Genomic DNA, 7558 nt, shown 5'->3' with positions numbered 1-7558 from the left:
AATTTAAACCAAATAAATATTGTTTTGTAACCAGTCTGCCCTTAGTGACAGCTTAAAATGATGGACCTGAGTACCGAGGAGATGCAAAGGACACTTACCACCAAGGCTTGCGGCCTGACTTCTATCCTTGGCATTCACATGGTGGAAGGAGAGAACCCACTCTCAGAAGTTGTCTTCTGACTTCCACACACATACTGTGGCCTGTCTGCCAACACACATACATACACATACGAAATAAAAAAATAAATATAAAAAAAAAAGAGATTTTAATTAAGAAGTTGGATAACCACCAAACTGTTCATGAAGAAAGGAAATGGTAAACCATGATTGATATGTCTTTATTTTTATTTTTTATTTTATATGTAAATGCGTGTGTCTATTTATCTGTATATGCACTGCATGTGCACGGGTGCTCAGGGAGGCCAGAAGATGATGGTACCTGCTACTCTGGGACTGCAGTCACAGACTGCTGCGAGCTGCCGTGTGATGCTGAGAATCAAGCACAGGTCTTCTGAAAGAGCAGCAAATGCTCTTAACTTTGGAGCCATCTGTCCAGCCCTTACTTGATATGTCTTGGTGACACAGTTTAAGATGTGCAATTTTTATTTGGGAGTAGATTAAGTCTTGTCATTTCTAATACTATTAGGTTAGTTTAGCAATCTTGGATGTGAATTATGGGATTAAATCCTCAGCCTGCTTTTTTTTTTTATTCTTGCATGTGCATACATGGACATAGAGCAATGTCTGATTCATTCATTTGTCAACCATTTATTAGGCACCTATTTGATTCCAGGAGCCTTACAAAGCGCTGAGGTATAAAGATCAAAAAGATATATTCCTTGCCCTTGGGGTGTTTAAAGTTGAATGAGGAAACAATAGGAGTTAACAGTTATAGCTAAGAGCTGCTGGCACTCGAATGGTAGTTGATCTGGGATGCGAAGATTAAGCAGGGAGTAGTTAACTGAGCCTGGTGGAATCACACACACACAAAAAAGTTACTAAAACAGGTACTTGAAGCTATTGCCCGTAAATGCATCTGATACAGTTTTCTTGTCCAGGTGCTCCCAGCCTCCTAAGTCTCTGCCAAACATCCTCATAGCAAAGAGAGAATTTCACTTCAAGAACCCTTTTCTCTTAAGTGAATAAACAAAGATGAATTTTATCATAAACAGGGCTCTGTCTGCCAGCAATGGGTTCCCAATGTACACACAGGAACATCAGATACTGAAAACTGACAGTGCAGACACACCTGTGACTACAGTCCAACCACTCCTGACAAATCACTGGAATGGGAAAATGATAGGTCAACTAGGAAGTAAGTGTGTAGAAACATTTGATGCACAAACAAAGCATTCAAGTACAATGTATTTCTACAAATGCCCAGAGGGGATAGGTCTACTGAGGTCATAAGTCAAATTTTCAGGCAGCTGAACTGATTAGGTAGAGACACTATCAGACCAAACACTAATTTTTAATATATCAGAATTCCTGCCTAGTCCTATCATGCAAGAAAAATGAGAAGGAATTAGGGCTTTACCTTTTCTGACTCTTTTAACTGACTATAAAGAAAGGAAATAGACATGAACTAAATTAAAAATGTGAATAAAACAAGCATCCTTAAGTTGGTGTAGACCTTGTAGAGTGATTGGTGGCTCTGGCCTCTCCTCCAAGCATGGGGTATTGGAGCTAGACAAAACAAGAAATGAAAAGGGAATCTCTCTCTCTCTCTCTCTCTCTCTCTCTCTCTCTCTCTCTCACACACACACACACACACACACACACACACACAAAGGGAATCTCTTAAGCCCTGGGGTTTCCATGCTGGTGGAGGAACAGTGGCTATGGTTTCTCCTGTGAGCTCTGATAGAACAATGGCCCAAGAAAAAACAAAGAAAACCAAGCAAGCTATGACCAACGTCATGGGTAAATATTTAGGCACAGCGGAGGGAGGAATGAAGGAAGGAGTTAGTGTTCTTACTCTAGGGATAAAGAATGGATGCTTTGGCCGAGCGGTGGTGGCACATGCCTTTAATCCCAGCACTTGGGAGGCAGAGGCAGGCGGATTTCTGAATTCGAGGTTAGCCTGGTCTACAGAGTGAGTTCCAGGATACCCAGGGCTACACAGAGAAACCCTGTCTCAAAAAAAAAAAAAAAAAAAAAGAATGGATGCTTTGGTTGACCAGCCATATAAACTAAGAAAAGGATAACCAAGTAGGACCATGGGGAAATATATGGGTCTGTGGGGTTCAGTGGCATGAGGCCAGGGATGACTGGATTGTTCAAAGTCCCAAATTTTGGAAAAAAACAGACAAAAACTCACTACTCCTTCTTCCTTCCTTCCTTCCTTTCTTTCTTTCTTTTTGAGACAGGGTTTCTCTGTATAGCCCGGGCTGTCTTGGAACTCACTCTGTAGACCAAGCTGGCCTCGAACTCATAAATCCGCCTGCCCCTGCCTCCCACTTGCTGGAACTAAAGGCATGTGCCCCCACTGCCCGGCCCACTCCTTTTTCCTTAAGTCTCCTTCTTTCCTGAATTCTGGTCAATAACGGTGAGTAGGCAGTGTAGTATAACACAAATAAAGTACATAGAGACAAAAAAGAAGATGAAAACTCCCAGGATCTATAGATGCTTTTAATGTAGACAAGCTAAAACAAATCATTTAAAGTGGTTTCAAGCTGTATGCGGTGGCGTATGCTGAGACAAACCAATCTCTGGCTGAACATCATCCTGGGGAAATAAAAGTTACTCTGTCTCAAAACTCAGTAGGTAAATGAATGAATTTTTCATTAGTGTCACATGGTTGTTATTTAAAAATCAACGTAAAAAAAATCAAATGATTTCTTTCTTTTTTTTTTTTTTTTTTTGGTTTTTCGAGACAGGGTTTCTCTGTGTATCCCTGGCTGTCCTGGAACTCACTCTGTAGACCAGGCTGGCCTTGAACTCAGAAATCTGCCTGCCTCTGCCTCCCAAGTGCTGGGATTAAAGGCGTGCGCCACCACCGCCCGGCAAATCAAGTGATTTCTAAACACTGACAATAAGCAGAAATTTAAACCCCTAAAATAATCGTGTTTTAAAAATAGCATCTTAAAATGTACTACTTATCTTAGCAAGTAAGTATTCTAAAAATATGTTAAATATTTATTTTAAATATAAAAATACAGTGATAAAAAACATTACTTTTTATGCTAACTTTAAAAATAATAGGGGTTAAAAACACTTAAAACTAACAAATAATAGAGATAAAAATTGTACCCAAACACACACACACAGAGAAAGAGAGAGGATCTCACCAAAAGAAATAAAATTTATTTTATTTCAGCAAAATTAATGAAGAAATACTAGTTCCATGGATTAGAAGATCAATATTATAAATATTCAGTTCTCAATATATAGGCTTATAGAATCTTAATTTTAAAAGCTTTCAAAAATAGTTGGGATCTTAAGGAATATGTATAACTAGACATTCTGTTCTAAAATTTGTATACAAATACAAAGGCTGAGCATTCAAAATACTTTTGAATAACAATAAGAGGATTTGCTATACCAGATAATGCAAAAAAAAAAAAAAGACATAAAACAAAACACTAGCTTATAATGCAAAACAGAAAGTACAGAAACCAATTTCAGTTGGGGCTAGGTAGCACTAATGAGTCGCGTACCAGCGCAGTCTTTGCCATTAATAGTTCTGAGTTTGAGGATCCATAGATGGAAATCAATGAACCTCATGGTATCTACAAATATCAATTTCAGGTGGATTCTGGTAATGGGCGGATAATTTCTACAAGACCAAACATCTGAGAGACAATGACATTGATTTCTGTATACATGTATATACACATATATGTGTGTGTGTATCAAATATATGTGTATATATATCAAACATCCCACAGACAATGAACACAGAACAAGAGCTATGGATGTAAAAAAATATACAATTATATATAAAAATATACATACACATGCATATATACATATACATATATATACACACACACATGTACATTCATACACACATAAATGAACTAAGTCACTAAAGGACTCACTCAGAAGAGAGACATAGCATGAAGTGAATCTCCCACTTCACAGCCTGCACGCTTTGTGCAGACAGCAGGAAACAAGACAGGAAATGTGTATATATGCTCGTGAACAAGGAAGTAAGCACTAGTCTGCAGCACATTTGCACAATCGTATGTTAGATGCCAGCTAAGACGAACGTAGGGACATGCAGTAAAACCAGTGTATCCAAACAACTGATTAGATGTGAGAAGTCAATAAATATATACAAAGGTTTCTTGGTGAAAAATTATACATGTTAAACAAACTTAAAACAATCATTTTGAAGGATATATCAGACTAAAAAAAATTAAAAATCTAAAAAAGAAACATCAGATTTTGAAAAACCATAAAAGCATCAAAGAAAGGAAATGGTTATGTTGGATTTGGGAGCTAATGGACAGTTTCCTGCATAGATCGTCTTGTTAGGTGTAACTCTGTGGACACATTTTATATTTTGGGTGGTAGATTTACATTTGTTAATTTATCAAATATAACTCAGTAAATAAATAAATGCAAGTTGCTGATAGGTTAATTATGAGAATATGCCGTGATTTAGAACTGTAAGTCAAATCTGTGTTTCACAAAAGACAACTAGAGTAGTTGGGAGAGGAGAGGAGAGGAGAGGAGAGGGGAGGGGAGGGAAGGAGAGAGGGAGGGAGAGCGACACCTGGGGATGGGACAGAGGGCTAACTAACATTTCATAGCAGACTGGGAACCCTTTAGCAGCCTTTGACTATCAGAAGAAGGGGGCTGATTGGGGTTACTCAGGGATGGCAGTGGATCAGGGTTTGCCTTGGGAGGTGCAGGGAGTGAGACCAGTGCATTGCAGTCCCCACCAAACCTCTCTTGCCACATGGGCTGAGGATGGACCCTCAGAGGGCTGGCCCTAAATGAGTCACAGGACCGCAGGAGAGTCTGCACACTGAGACTCCCAGCAGTGAAGGCTCAGCAGAAGCAGTGAAGGTACTTCTGTTGCTTGCCATAGGCCTACTGAGGAATCACCCAGGCACCCGCTCTAAGGCTCCTTTTCCAATCTGGAACCTGGGGGTGTGACTCTTATTTTACAGTACTTCCCTAAAAGCACAGAAAGATTATGCAAGTAAAAAGTCTAAAGCTTAGTCTTGGCCGCTAGAAAATAAGAAAATTACTCTTCGAATGAAATCCAAAGCTTCCACAGGCAGTTCTCCAGTCAGTAGGAGGGGCATCCAGGAGGAATCCTCTCAGGTTTGTTCTTCTCCTAATAAACAGACTGTGCTGATGATGCAATGTATGAGTGACCCCATCCTGCCAACATCACAAGTCACATGACAGGACTGAGGTTCTGGATTTGCCTCAGCCTAGCAACCAACACCCAACCCTCACCCCCTACCCGCCTTAAAAGCACTTATCTACAGAGATTAAAGCTTTCTGCTACTTTTGCAGGGTTCTTGAGGCCTAAAATTGGGATTTTTGTATAACTGCCTCTCTTAAATTCATTTAGAAAGGGTTTTTTTTGTTTGTTTTTGGGTTTGTTTGTTTGTTTTTTGTGGCAGGGGTGGGATTGGGGGTCTTGGTGGAGGAGGGGTGAAGAGTCAGAAGAGATGATTTTGGTGTTTCTTGTGTAGTCATTAGGGGGAAGGTCTTTTAGCCACTGCCAGCCACATTGGACACAGTCAACCAAAGCTCACCAGTACAACCTTAGCTTGCAAGCACAGCAGGAACCATGAAAATCAAAGCTGAAATCTCAAAATGATACAAAAAGGCTACATTTGTAGCTGCTGATGTAACCGGCTCTTCTTGCCTGTTTAATTCACTTGGACTCTGTATGGCCCTGCCCCCGTGGGATAAAACACTAGGAAAGCAGAGATGTCACTAAAGCCTAAATAAGGTTGGCTGCTATCATCATTCCCTTCTTAGCAAGTTAAACAGGCTGCATTGCACTTCCAGTGAAGTATGACTCCTCAATAGCACTTGCTTAAGAGCTGAACCCCGGATGTTCTTTCACTAAAATCCAGGCACCCTGATTCCAGGTGGACCCCACCAGGAGGCTTGGCCTCTATGTGTTGAAGGTATCACCTTGGCTTCCTGAAACATGTGGGTTAAAATACAATAGAGACAGAGGACAGAGCAAAAGTAAGGGGAGGAGGAGAGGGAGGAAGAGGAAGCAGCAGGAGGAAGAGGGTTGAAAAGATGGGGAGATGTCTAGGTTCACGCTGGGACTTCAACATCCCTACACCTTTGGGAAGAAGCAAATGGAGCGGCTTGGTTTTGTGTTGCCAGGTATTTTTCTACTCCTACCAGAGTCATTGCTGCCTCCTAGTGAAGGTTTTGAGACAGGAAAAGGAGAGCAATTATGGAGGAGTCTATGGGGCGGGGGAGGGCAGTATCCGGACACCCACAGACTTTCCATGCAAGTGTGCTCTGATTCCCACTGGAGACCTCTGTGGCTCAGGCATTGCTGTGTCCCTAAAGAAAGCAGAGTCACTAACCAGGTGACCTGTTCTCTGGGTGCTTCCTAAGAGCTGACAGGACCCATCACACTGACAAGTCTCTATCATTTCCTTGACCTTTACCAGTTCCTCCCTTCAGCCGTCCCCTTTCCTATAACCTAGATGCTCATCATTCAGATGGGACTGCACCCTAGCTGTTTAAAAATGTGCCACTCTACCAATCTGAACATAATACTCGAGCAAATGAAAACTGAATTTGTATTTGCATATGTGAGATATATATATATATATATATATATATATATATATATATATATATATATATATTGCATACACACACACACACACACACACACACACTTGGGGGAAGCTCTGCCAGGCTCAGGCTAGAGGTCTAAAGGCTGATGGGTAACAGGGACACTATTTTGTTTTATCTCCCAATTATTGGGGACGCTCTTTTCTTCAGATGTGAGAGTCTCGGGACAAGAATATGGACCCTCAAAAATCCAGAACTGATAAATCAAACATCTCTCATTTTGGACTGTGCGAAGTTTTGTTTTATGAACACATGAAGCACACACAGTTATTTTCTTTTTATGATGTCTTTGCTTTCTACTGAACTTTCTAACTTGGTTCATTCCCTAAAAGGGCAATATTGCATAGTTTATACTCGGGTTATTCAAGGAAGTTTTATGTATTTGATTTTTGACAGCATATAGCGTATATAAAGCATAGATTTCAGTCACATATACAAACATTTCAATGCAGTCATAATTTATTGCAGATTTATAAGATAAATTCGAAGTGCATAAAATTATTTAAAATACCAACATAAGTTAATTTCTTCAGCCTTCAATCTTTTTTTATGTCAAGATAATTTTCATTAGACTCCACTTTATTCAGAACGATTAGTGAATAACAGTTTTCATATATTGTGTTCCCTTACGTATGTTCTTTGTGTGACAGTGGGTAATATTTTTGTCTCAAACCTATTATGCAAGTCGGTAGGTTGAAAGCTCAGAGACAGTAATTTTGTAGTTTATCATCATGAAACAGTGTATTTAATACACTAG

Source organism: Grammomys surdaster, unplaced genomic scaffold (genome assembly GCF_004785775.1).
Source record: "Grammomys surdaster isolate TR1022 unplaced genomic scaffold, NIH_TR_1.0 65, whole genome shotgun sequence".
Lineage (NCBI taxonomy): Eukaryota > Metazoa > Chordata > Mammalia > Rodentia > Muridae > Grammomys > Grammomys surdaster.
Note: the sequence above shows the minus strand (reverse complement) of the source record.